Source organism: Suncus etruscus, chromosome 5 (genome assembly GCF_024139225.1).
Source record: "Suncus etruscus isolate mSunEtr1 chromosome 5, mSunEtr1.pri.cur, whole genome shotgun sequence".
NCBI classification, from domain to species: Eukaryota; Metazoa; Chordata; class Mammalia; order Eulipotyphla; family Soricidae; genus Suncus; species Suncus etruscus.
In genome coordinates this window covers 23,640,767-23,654,579 of record NC_064852.1, presented here as the reverse complement: position 1 = coordinate 23,654,579, position 13,813 = coordinate 23,640,767, and the positions used below count along the sequence as shown (strand labels likewise).

At 45.9% G+C, this 13,813-nt stretch overlaps 1 pseudogene; it reads right to left on the bottom strand.

Annotated features, from left to right (window-relative positions):
• Window positions 1–6,517: 6,517 nt before the first annotated feature.
• LOC126009323 (cytochrome c oxidase subunit 7B, mitochondrial-like) lies at window positions 6,518–6,922 on the bottom strand (annotated as a pseudogene).
• Between the last annotated feature and the right edge of the window lie 6,891 nt (window positions 6,923–13,813).

Here is a 13,813-nt window from a genome sequence, read left to right as displayed (position 1 = left end):
ACACACACACACACACACACACACACACATGCGAGCATGTCCGCGCACACACACATGCACACAAGCATACACATACAGACACACACACACACCCTAGTTCATTTTACCATGGCAGGCAGGAAGACAGGGTGCCCTTGTAATATATACTGGGAAAAACATTGCTTTGAACCTAAACCATTTCAAGGGCATAAAGGTCTTGGACCCCAGAAAACCATTGAGATGCAGAATTGAGATGCAGGAGAGGAGAGGTTTGGGGCCTAGAAGCTACTCCACAGATCTGGAAATAGTAATATTCAAAGATGCCAATGATTCCAAGCTCTCCTCCCCCTAACAACTACTCAAGCAATGAACATAAATCTGCTTAGCAGAGCAAAAGGTGCTTTTTTGGGCCGCATCTATCTGAGATGTGAACTTTCTTACGTTAGGGATGTGTTCCTGGGAACACATTCCCATGTGGGATATGAACCTGAGTGCTTTTCCCCTCTGGAGAAACCAGTTCTCTATTGAGCATCTTATATTCCTACCTTTACATTCCCCTTGCTTTCTCTCTTTTTAGTTTCCCAATAAGCTTCTTTGTTTCATTGTTTGTCTCTTACTAAAGGGAACCTCTTTTCTGTGAGAAATATGTCAGATCTAAAAAGTATGGGTAGAGTACTTATTTTCCTTCCTTGCAAAGAAAAAGTCTTCACGCCAGCCTGAGTGCATGACCCCCAAGAAACCAGGTGACAGGACTCTCATTCCAGGCAGAACAAGTGAAACCCAGGGGTGGTCCTGGCTGGGAGACATAAAATCTGTACCATTACAGGGTATTATTGAAAAGTCTGTCATCCAAGACTCTAGTCTGTCCAAGGTTCTCCAGGCACTTCCTGAGTGAAGAGAAACACCCTGGAGAAGCAATGATAGATCCCTTCTCCAGACTGCCCCTCTCCCCACCCCTCTTCACATAAACCACCAGGGGAACCCTAATCCTGGTAGTAGTCAAGTCTCCCAATTCAATACCTCCTTCAACTATCTTGCTGTGGACACAGGGCACCACTTGTTACTGGTTCTCCATTCCAAGCCTGGCTCTATAGCTCACTTGCTGCATGCTCTTAGAGAAATAATTTAACCTCTCTGATTCTCTGATGTCACATCTTTAATGGGGAAAGAAATAGATGCTAGGTGTGTGGAAAGTTTGGGAGCGCTTACCCTACTGCCGCCATAATTTAAGGAAAGTTCAATCAGAAGGCCCGCTGGGCTCCCCAGTGGGGATGGCCGAGAAAAGACCTCAAAGAGAGGTCACGTTCTTGAAAAGTGAGGGTGATATTTTTCAAGCTTAGTAATAGTTTCAATCAATAGTTGCAAACATATATTTGGCCTAATAAGAATCTCCTTGCTGATGTGCTAAGTGTGTATATAGTTGAACATTTACTTCCAAATGACAAAAATTAGTACATACAAATATGGCCTTGATTAAATAGCACTTTACCTGGGAAAATCAGCATCAAGAGAAACATAAAAATAACTTTGTAATTCTTTTTTGGGTTTTGGGCCACACCTGGTGACGCTCAGGGGTTACTCCTGGCTATGCCTCAGAAGTCGCTCCTGGCTTGGGGGACCATATGGGACGCTGGGGGACCGAACCGCAGTCCTTTCCTTGGCTAGCGCTTGCAAGGCAGACACCTTACCTCTAGCGCCACCTCGCTGGCCCCCAACTTTGTAATTCTTAAAGTAAAGCTAGTCTTTTAAAAGATATTCTGCTCGGGCCCGGAGAGATAGCACAGTGGTGTTTACCTTGCAAGCAGCTGATCTAGGACCAAAGGTGGTTGGTTCGGATCCCGGTGTCTCATATGGTCCCCCGTGCCTGCCAGGAGCTATTTCTGAGCAGACAGCCAGGAGTAACCCCTGAGCACCGCCAGGTGTGGCCCCAAAAAAACAAAAAAACAAAAACAAAAACAAACAAAAGATATTCTGCTCACTCAGATGAAAGGAGCCCTTTGTAAGAACACCTGGGAAACTTGCTAATTTTTTAATTTATATCAGAATTGACACCCAGGGTTCAGCCTAGGAATAAAAAACTTTGAGATGTTAAAGATTGCCCTTAGATATCAGAGAAGTCTCTGGGTCAACTCCCCTCTGTCTTTTAAGTGGGACTTATCATTCAGAAGATTTGTAACCCACAGTATAGGCCTGTAAATTATCTGTTGTGAAGAAACTTATAGATCAAACAGTATGTACTGATAGCTTGTTGCTAACAAGAAAGTACAATTTTTGGGGCCTGGAGAGATAGCACAGCGGCGTTTGCCTTGCAAGCAGCCAATCCAGGACCAAAGGTGGTTGGTTCGAATCCCGGTGTCCCATATGGTCCCCTGTGCCTGCCAGGAGCTATTTTTGAGCAGACAGCCAGGAGTAACACCTGAGCACCGCCAGGTGTGGACCAAAATCCAAAAAGAAAAAAAAAGAAAGTACAATTTTTTAACCTTGCAGGAAAGTAGATGAAGGCAGTCTTTCACATGTAAAATTCATGTTTAAATACATCCCTATAGCATTCAATAAACAGACACACAATTATGATTCACCACAACTGAGTGTGTCTCCTTCCTTCACCGAAACTTGCACCCACTTTCCTGGGGACCCTGAGATCGCCCTGAAGTGTCCAAACAAGGAGGCTGTGACATCACCTGACTTTCTGCATAACAGGGTAGGTGCCAACGGAATGATCTATGAGGCTGAGGACACTGGCTTGTGGCTATCTTGTCCAGGAAGAGGAGCAGCAAAATTTCCTGTCCCTTGAGGCCAGCTTGTAGGACCCTGTAGGGATCAATCCCAGATGCATGGCTATATGAAGTGACACACTGGGACAGCAGGCAGGGACAGTCCCTTTCCAAGCAAATCAACTCTGAGCTGTGGCCAGAGATCATAGAGATGAGCCACACAGATGGGTTTCTGCCTCCTGCAGCTCTGGCCAGGAACAATTATGTTCTTGGCTCATTAGAGCAACCATCTCATGCTAATTGTTTGAACCCCTCTGCCAGGAAGGGGACAGGCTGCCTAACCTACCTGCTACAGAGAGGAGGTGCCCGCCATCAGGAACCAGCTGAGAACATTCAGTTCCACAGCGTGGCACCTTGATTTTTCCCAGGCTCTTCCATGATGGAGTTGGTGGATACAGGGACAAACTGTGGGATCCCTCTGCTCTTGATTTTCAAGAACTGGATTCCTATGACAGAAAGAGCTAGCCCTGGATCTGCAGATGGGAGCCCTGGTGGGTGTAGGACACACAGAAGAGGAGGCTCTCCTAGCACCCCCCCCATTTCTAGAACTTTACTGAGGTCCTGTCTGGTTTCCCTGAGTCTTTTGGCTAGGGACCAGCCTTGTTGGGCCAGTTCTGCCCTCAGAGAGAGACCAGGTTGAGGAGAGATCGGGTGCTATGGGAAGTGAGGAGCAGTGGGCACTTTCCAGTCTGTTTATGGTCGACACCTGCAAAGCGGGACCTATTCCAAGTATTGATCTGGTACCATATATGGTTCTCTGAGTCCCCCTTGAAGTGATCCCTGAACAGAGGAAGGAGTAAAACCTGAGCACAGCCCAGCATCCAACCCAGTGCCCAACGCCTTTGTCTCCCCAAAAGAACTCAAGAAAGAGAGTTAAGGCTGTGACCAGTGAATGAATCGCCATCATCCTCCCCAGCCCCATAACTTAAAGGAATCCTAGTAACTACTTACTCTGGTAGGTAGGCAAAACCCCCTCCAGTTCTTAACACACCCCCAACCTCAATTTCCTGTTGGGATTGTAAGAAATCAATCCTTTGGCTCATGTTCTTTTGGTGAGTGTATTAAAACTTAAGCCTGGGGGCCGGGCGGTGGCGCTAAAGGTAAGGTGTCTGCCTTGCCTGCGCTAGCCTTGGACGGACTGCGGTTCGATCCCCCGGTGTCCCATATGGTCCCCCAAGCCAGGAGCAACTTCTGAGCACATAGCCAGGAGCAACTCCTGAGCGTTACCGGGTGTGGCCCAAAAAAACAAAAAAAAAAAAACAAAAAACAAAAAAACAAAAAACAAACCTTAAGCCTGGAATAGAAACAGCACTCCTGCCTGTACTCCAGGCTCAGACACTGGAGGCGCACCTTCCAGAAGGAGTGAGTGTGGGGTGCCATGGGGGAGACAGTCAAATGAACCCTGTATTTCTGAACGGTACCTATCCCCCAGACTCCAACAAGTGAAGTCTTTTCTTTCTCAGGAATTGGAGAGAGCAGTTTGTGAGGTGCCTGAGCTCTGTTTGCTCAACAGGGACCCTTAAACCTGAGGAGGGGCCTGATTTCTAATGGGGGACATGACAGAGCCCAGTCCTGAAGAGAGGACCCCTCGTAGACAAGGTGGGAAGGGAGAAAGTAGGGACAGATGTTGGCAGGGGTTTGAGGGCTAGAATATTTAACCCTTATTGTTTCTCATTCAGAAGAAGCAGCGCTGCTCCAGATTCACTTCTGTGCTCATGCCTTCGACATTTCAGCCTTTCTTCAGCGAGTTCTTGAGCAGCCTAGAATTCCGGGTGCAGGCGAGGGTTGAGGCTCTGGAGTGTGAGCAGACACACAGGAAGGGGAGGTGCAGGTAGGGGAGCATAATTAGCTGTGTGCTAGTGTGTTTGGGGGCTGCTCACTGGCCACATGCCTAAGGCCCTCCTCTCTGCAGCCTGGGGCTCTGCAGGACTGAAAGAACTTGGAAATTCTGACAGGCCCACCTCTTGGAGACTCTCCAAGGACACTAGGAGAGGACCTGGCCTTAATGTTTTATTTCTTAGAGTAGAGGGGATAAACTGTTGGGGTATCAGGCAGAATGGGCTTCATGATCTCCCCTAGCTGCCCACATGCTCTCTTCTTCCATACAGCCTTTCACTACCTCCAGACCCTGAGTTCCAGGGACTTGTGGACCCCTAGGACTTGTGGAAGTGAGAAATTACCTCTATTTTAGGCTGGGGATACATCTGGTGGTTGTACTCAGGGATTACTCCTGGCTCTGTGTATAAGGATCAATGTTGATGGGACTCAGAGAACCATATGAGGGCTCAGAGCAATAGTACAGTGGGGAAATAGCTTGCCTGGGAAGTAGCTGACCCAGATGGTCTCCCAGTAGTGCTAGGAGTAATTCCAGAGTGCAGAGTCAGGAGAAAGCCCTGATCACTGCTGGGTGTGGCCCCAAAACACAACATAAAACCCTATGAGTATCAAACTCAGCCTTCTGCAAGGCAATTGCCCTTCCTGCTGTACTCTCTCTCGAGTCTCCACTCCAGTTTTCTTGGGAGAAATTTCTAAGTCCAGCAGCCTCCTCTCTCTCAGGCACGCACCTACATCTGACAGCCCCTACCCTCTGAGTGAGCCTTACTGCTTTCAGCCTAGAATCTGATAAGGCCCAGACCCTGCCAGAGAAGAATGTGTAAAAACAGCAGCTGAGCACTTTCTGGCTTTAAAAGCCTAGCAGAGTCTTTCTTATCAGGAGGGCCCTTATCAGAGGCTCTGGGGAGGAGTGGCTGGTGAAAGGGGAGTTGGTTAAGGAATCCCAGGTAATGAATATTTCCCGCTGATTCCAACCAACTAATCCCACCTCCTGCCTGCTCTTTGATGAAAGTCCTATGGTGTTCTTGAGTGCCCACTCTGGTGGAGTTCTGTATCATTTTTCTTGCAAAAGTCCTTCTTGATTGCATCACATCCATACAATGATAATTTCTTTCAAGTGAAATGAGAAGTTAAAAACACTGTTAAAAATACTTAGGGAGAGGCCGGAGAGACAGCATGGAGATAGAGTGTTTGCCTTTCATGCAGAAGGACGGTGGTTCGAATCCCGGCATCCCATATGGTCCCCCGAGCCTGCCAGGAGCGATTTCTGGGGCCGGAGAGATAGCATGGAGGTAAGGCGTTTGCCTTTCATGCAGAAGGTCATCGGTTCGAATCCCGGCGTCCCATATGGTCCCCTGTGCCTGCCAGGAGCAATTTCTGAGCACAGAGCCAGGAAAACCCCCTGAGCACTACCGGGTGTGACCCAAAAACCACACACACAAAAATAATAATACTTAGGGAGAGACCTGAGAGCTAGTACAGTCAGTGCCTGGCCAGCCTGGATATGATCCCTGCCCCCACCCCCATCTGATTCTCCAAGCCCTGTACCCAGCATTTCCATCCTCTCCCCTAGTTTTTGGCACTTGCTTCTATTGGCAAACTTTTTTTTTTTTTTGGGTCACACCCGGCAGGGCTCAGGAGGTATTCCTGGCTCTATGCTCAGAAATCGCTCCTGGCAGGCTCAGGGGACCATATGGGACGCCGGGATTCAAACCATAACCTTCTGCATGAGAGGCAAATGCCTTACCTCCATGCTATCTCTCCGGCCCTATTGGCAAACTTTTTTAAATTTTATTTTTCATTGAATCACTGTGAGACACTATTACAAAGTTGCTAATAGTTGAGTTTCAGTTGTACAATGTTCCAGCATCCATCCATTCACCAGTGCACACTTTTCACTACCCATGTCCCCAGTTTCTCCCCCCTCCCCATTTTTTTTTTTGAAAGCTTCAAGTTACTTTACTTTTTTTCCCTCAGGTATACCATATTTAATGGATACATAGAGCTGTTTACTTGGCATCAATCATTTCTGACTGGATGCCGACACAACTCAGCATTACGCCAGCCAGCTGAGATGATCATTGATCTCTCCGTTCCTTTGGGGTGACTCTGCCAACCGGGGACAGGTTCCATTCGACGCCAATTTGTGTTACTGTATAAGTCCACATAGCAACACAAAAAGAAGCTCCACCGGCTAATCTGGCTTTACCATACTTGTCATAGAAGTCGGGGGCCCTTTCTGTTGGCTCTGCCATGCCACCTCCTGATGAAAACTTGGAACCTGAAGGCGACTCATCGAGTTTCTGACCAGAGGGAACATCTTGAAGCCTGGACTCCGAGTCCCGGTCGTAGGGCTGCTTCCTCCTTACTTTCTCAGGGGTCGCTGCATCGGGAGTCCCAAGAGTCCTTGAGAGTTTCTTCCCCCATTTTTTGACCTGCCTCCATGGCAAACACTATTCTTAGCTTTTTGAAGACATTTATAAAAGAGACTCTTTTTCCATGTTTCTAGAACCTGCATTCTACTTCTCATGGGCGTAGTAGCTCTTCCTGTTTGATTTGTCTTTCCTCAATTTGTGGATCATTTATTTATAAGACATAATAGCAGCATCAAATTCCACGGATGTAAACAGGCTGGGTAAGGGGTTCTAGCCTCAAGCTGCAGTTTCCTAAGCTGCTCTGTTGAGGAAGAAGGTTGTGTGCTAATCCTGTAAAAGCATGAAGGGCAGTTGAGAGAGAACAGCCTAGAAAGCAAAGGCAAACAAACAGAAGCAGTTCCTGGCGCCCTCCTCCTGTGTCTTTAGATAATAATCACTTACCCATAATATTCACTTCCCCAGTTTAGAACTGTTGGAAGAGAGGTGGGTAGGATACTATTGATGCTTAGATCCCAGAGAGTGGAGAGATAGTGAAGTGGAGGGTTCATGCCTTGCATGCAGCCAACCAAGATTTCATCCTGGGTTTCATCCCAGAACCACATTTAGTTTTCTGAGTCCTGCCAGGAGTGAACCCTGAGCACTGGCGGATGTGGCCCCAAAACAAAACAAACACAAATATTTACATTTCGATGGTTGAATCTGAATATCCACCCAGAGTTTCCTGAAGTTCTAACTGGGAGTTCCTGGGAACATCTTAGACTGTGATTCTCTCTTCCTGTTTTCCCTGTTCTCAGAAACACCCAAAGGCACATAAACGTCAATTCAAAGTGGATCAAAAATATTGAAATTTGGGGCTGGACAGGTAGCATGGAGGTAAGGCATTTGCCTTACATGCAGAAGGTCCGTGGTTCGAATCCTGGCACCCCATATGGTCCCCCCAGCCTACCAGGAGCGATTTCTGAGCGTGGAGCCAGGAGTAACTCCTGAGCGCAGTTGGGTGTGATCCACAAACCAAAATAAATAAATAAATAAATTAATTGAAACTTTGAGAAAATACAGGCAAAACATTCCAAGATTTGGATCTCAAAGGTGTCTTCAATGATCTAATGCCACAACAGAATAAAAAGTAAACAAATGGGATTACATCCAATTAAAGAGATTTTGTATGGTGAAAGAAACATGGGCTAAAACTAAGACAGCTAACTGAATGGAGAAAAATTCTTACATTCAGCACATCAGACATCAGATAAAGGGTTTATATCCAGGATCTATAAAGTGTTCACAAAGATCAATAATATCAACAACAAAAACCCAAAAACTCTATCAAAAAATTGGGAAAGGAAATGAACAGACACTTCTCCGCAATTTTCTGCTACCTGTCTGGAACTGAAATATAGCTTGTAGAGCGAAGTAAGCCAGAAGAAGAAAAACAAGCACAGGATGATCTAACTTCTCTCTGTGTATAGAATAACTGGATGAGGAAGTGAAGATAGTAAAAGAGGATCCCTAGATCACTCATGAACCCAGAGAGAAGGATAGAGAAAAAAGAAATCAAAGAGAGAAGGAAAAAAAAGAAAAAAAAAAGTAATGGAGGAACAGAGGTTAAGACTTTGGTTATACTGGTAATGTTGGACAGTGGTGTAACAATACATCCAAATCACAGATTCAACAACACAAAAATAATGAGACCTAACCTACAACTAAGGAACTTAAAAAGTGCCTTTTTAGGGTGTGGATAGTGGAGGGAGGAGGGGCAGAAGAGAACCTGGGAACACTGGTGGAGAAAAGTTGACATTGGTATGCTTAAAACTCATCTATCAATAACTTTGTAAATTATAGCTCTTTAATTAAATGTAAAAAATGTTGTAAATATGTCCCAAAGATTTGACTCTCTGGAATATCAGTGTAGCCTTCCTTCCCCACATTCGAAATAAACCAGAATATCTTAGACAGTACCCCAAGAGATGTCCATCAGACATTCTCTCCTGTCTTTCTTTTTTGTTTGTTTGTTTGGGTTTTTTTTTGGGGGGGGTCACACCCCGGCAAACTCTCAGGGGTTACTGCTGGCTCTATGCTCAGAAATCGCTCCTGGCAGGCTCGTGGGACCATATGGGATGCTGGGATTCGAACCACTGCCCTGCATGCAAGGCAAAAGCCTTGCCTCCATGCTATCTCTCCGGCCCCTGTCTTTTTAAGTCATAGTGAAACCCTTTTATCAAAATTTGGAAAGCAAGTTTCTCATTTTAAAGTATGTTACAATTTCTAGTGCACATGTATTGCTTTTTTTGTTTTGTTTTGTTTTGTTTTGTTTTTTGGATCACACCCAGCAGCACTCAGGGGTTACTCCTGGCTCAATGCTCAGAAATCACTCCTGGCAGGCTTAGGGGACCATATGGGATGCCGGGATTTGAACCACTGACCTTCTGCATGTAAGGTAAATGCCTTACCTCCATGCTATCTCTCCAGGCCCTGTGTTGCTTTTTTAATATTCCTTTAAATGATGATTTGTTTCTATTTTTTAAACTTAATTGATTGATTGATTGATATTTGGGCCACATCCAGAGGTGCTCAGGGATTACTCCTGACTCTGCACTCAGAAATCACCCTAGGCAGGCTGGGGGCCCATGTGGGATGCTGGGAATCAAACCAGGTTCCTCCCAGCTCAGCCGCATGCAAGGCAAACACTTTGCTTTCTCTCTGGTCCCAACTTAATTGTTTCAATGACTATTCATTCACTGGCTAAACATTTGCCTTTCAAGTGTGAGGTCATATATTTCACCCCCAGGGTCTTCACACCTTTGCACACCTACCAGGTGTAAAGTGAGCACTCAGTATGTTTTCAATGTAGATAGCCAGAAAAATCCAGGACTTTCTAACAGGCCTGCTGGACAACTGCATGTCTTCTTGGGAATAATGTCTACTTTGGGTTTGTTGCTCTTGGTTATCATGAGATCATTTATCTTGCCACTTGCCACTGAGTTCTCAATATATTTGGGGTCCTGATTCTTTCTCAGACACAGAATTTGCAAATACATTCTACCATTTCTTTTGTCCTATGCATGGTTTCCCATGGTGGATAGGTTTTTTTTTGTTTTTTTGTTTGTTTTTTTTTTCGTTTGTTTGTTTTTGGATGGAGACTTACTGCTTTGTTTTTGCTTTGTTTTGCTTTCATTTTGGATGTCAAATCCAGTAAGATCAAATAACAACAAAAGAAATCAGTATTATTCCATGGGAACTAGTTAGGGAGGTTGGATTTTCACATATGACTTTCTGGGTTTTCAACTTGGTTTACAGGAAACACAGACCTATTTCCAGCACATGTTTAAGTAGTCTCAAACTAGAGCAGATAAATGCTAGTTTTCAGTAGTAAAATATTTGTAAAAAAAAAAAAAAAAAAAAAGTCTTTCTTGAGTGAATATTAATCAGCTATTAAGATTTTATTAAGTTCATTTGAGTATGAAGTGCCTTTTTTTTTTTTTTTTTTTTTGGTTTTTGGGCCACACCCTGCGGTGCTCAGGGGTTACTCCTGGCTGTCTACTCAGAAATAGCTCCTGACAGGCACGGGGGACCATATGGGACACTGGGATTTGAAACAACCACCTTTGGTCCTGGATAGGCTGCTTGCAAGGCAAACACCGCTGTGCTATCTCTCCGGGCCCAAGTATGAGGTGCTCTTAACAGAATTGAGTGATGGGGTTTCTGCTTGGCCAATGAAGCCAGTCACACTGCAGGGTGTGGGGTGCAGGTGGGGGCACTTCTGGGAGTGAGAGTCCCAGTAGTTTGTTACAAGAGGGGAGAAGGAGAGGAAAATGCCCACGAATTTTCTGGAGCCATCTCTGGTTATTGGTCCCGAATGTGTTTCAAGTGGAGTTTTCATTTTGTAATCTAACTAATTTTTTTTGTGGGGGGTCACACCCGGCAGCGCTCAGGGGTTACTCTTGGCTCTACACTCAGAAATCACGCCTGGCAAGCTTGGGGAACCATATGGGATGCTGGGATTCGAACCACCGTCCTTCTAAATGCAAGGCAAATGCTCTACCTCTATGCTATCTCTCCAGCCCCCGTAATCTAACTACTTTAAATAAACTTCGTTGTTTTGTAATTAGGAGAAAAAAACAGTCCCCCATGCTTTCCTCCCACATATCCTTAAGAGCAGATTCCTAAGAGATATGAGAAGTGCTTATAAAATAATAAGTTACCCTGAGCATTTTTTAGATAGGTAGGAAAGTAGAGACATAGCATCATGATTATCTAAATGTCTAGATTTAATCATTATTAATGGCTTACCATTTCATTATATTTATTTGTACTGAGCTTTTTTTTTTTTTTTGATTTTTGGTTTTTCAGGTCACACCCGTTTGATGCTCAGGGGTTACTCCGGCTAAGCGCTCAGAAATTGCCCCTGGCTTGGGGGGACCATATGGGACACCAGGGGATCAAACCGTGGTCCTTCCTTGGCTAGCTCTTGCAAGGCAGACACCTTACCTCTAGTGCCACTTCGCCGGCCCCTGTACTGAGCTTTTTGAGGTGCCTCTTAAGCAATAGTTGGGGTCCGTAGGGCACTCAGCTTTACTTGACCAACCAAATCACTGTGACTCAGTGCTGTCTAAGACACAACATTGAGTCCTACCTTGGCATCCTGAGTCCCATCCTGGGCACTCTCATATTGTCCCCTGCACACAACAGTTGCAGGCAATGTTGGGTGGATTTATAAGCTCTAGGAGAACATGCCAAAGCACCCACTTTCTTAGAATCTTGTGCCAGAGCACTAGGCTCTGCAGTTTTTATTATAGACTCAGGGACTGTGTCAAGTCTGTTCTCCCTCCTACAGGATACCAATAGCTCCCATTTCAGTCCATGCAAATCTCATCTTTCTTTCTCCCCCAAATAGGGGACCCATATGTCAGGAATGCTTCTTTTTTGGGGGGGAGGGGCACACCTGGTGACGCTCAGGGGTAACTCCTAGCTATGCGCTCAGAAATCTCTCCTGGCATGGGGGACCATATGGGACGCTGGGGAATTGAACCTCGGTCCGTCCTGGGCTAGCACCAGCAAGGCAGATGCCTTGCCTCTCCTCATCACCACTCCAGCCTAGGAATGCTTCTAGTGTCCACAGGTAGCGTTGTTTTCATGGGTAAAGTTGAAGAAATCTCTGAAATCCAGTCATAGGCAGAACTTAGACTGGTACTTTTGTCTTCTGGTTTCTCTTGTTCGGAATACATGGCTCAGTGGACTTTGTCTCTTCCAGTGAGTAACATTGTCCCAAGTTCTACTTACTCTTACTCTATCCTTGCTCCTGGGGAATCCTCCCTCATCCTGTTTCTGTGCAGAGCAGCTCTGGCCTATGGAAAGTTGGTCAGCAAAGTTTTGGCTTGGCAGCTGGCAGTGCTCAGTGAACAACTCCCTCCCTTCCACAGGCCAATCTGTAATCATGGCTTGGCCTCACCATCAAATGTTCTGGAAAAGGGGCAGAGTGAAGAAATGCATACCTTGCATGCATCAATCCTGGGTTCTATCCTTGGGACCACAAAAACAAACCAACTCTGAAAATCAAAAACTCAACAATGAAAAGCCTCAAAACTTCATCTTTGGACTAAGAAAAAGACAAAGTAATGCTATTTACCTTGCAGGCTGCTGTCTCTGATATGAATCCCTGACACAGCCTGTGGTCCCTTGAGCACTACCATAAATAGTCCCCAAGCACCACTGGGTGAGGTCCCAAGTTCCCTTCCCTTCCCTCTCTTAAAATCACAAGCTTGAGTGTAGCAAATCTATGCTTTCTCTAGAAAAGAATGAGGAATCCTGCTGGAGGGGTCCTGGGTCAGGCTGCCATTTTCTATCCCATGTGTCTGCAAGGCCAATTGGGTGGGCTTCAGGCCCATGTCCCATCACTGGCACCCTCACAGGAAATCTGCAGTCCATTTCCATCTCCCTAGGGTTACCAGGTCCCATGAAATGGCATACCGTAGATCCAGGACTCACTGAGGGCACAATCTAACATCTACCTCGAATGATGCCATTTGAACCCTCTGAAGCTTGGTCACAATAGTGCAGGGATGGCTGAGAGCCATGAGCAGGGAGGAGTGAGGGAAATGGGAAAGGCATGGAGCTGGCTAAGAGGCAGTAAGGCCAGAGGGAGGACAGAGATGGTCCTGGGTTAGTGCCATACCTACTCTGCACACAGACCAGAGGTGCAGACTTAGGGGCTGTGGGATGCTAGCCCAGGAAGTCCCTCTGTCCTTTCATCTTTCTCACTGGGAAGCACTAGCTCTGCATGTGTCCTGGAACCAAGAGCTGCTGTCTAGAGCTGCTTAGGAGCACACAGGCAGAGTGACCCCAAGCCTGGTAAGCCAACCCTCAACACGTGGAGTGTCACTCAATGGCTTACATGCCAATGAACTGCAGATTCTGGGCTCCACCTTATCTGAGTTCTGTGGGTTCTTTTGTACCCGAGCATCCACATTCCTAATAAGCTTCCTGATTACCACTGGCACCAATGTAAGCACCTAGGTGCTACTAGCCCAGATATGGTACTCAAGGCTGAGTCACTGAATTCTACTCTGAGAGAGGAAGCAGACCCTGGAGTCAAGTTGTGACCTCTTTTTCAGCTTGTATGTTTGGTTATGGAATGGCTAAGGACCTTGGCTGGATTTCTCATCCTCACAGATAAACTGAGAGAGGAATGGAAATGAAAGGGAAATGTTAGCTCCAGGACTCGGTGCATTCGACATCACCCTAAAAACCTGCCTTAGCTTCTGAGGGTGGCATTGGGAGAAATTGCACACAAGATTCAGGAAATGGGTTTTTTTTTTTTTTTAGAAGAAATTCTCTAGAAATCAACATACTTATGGT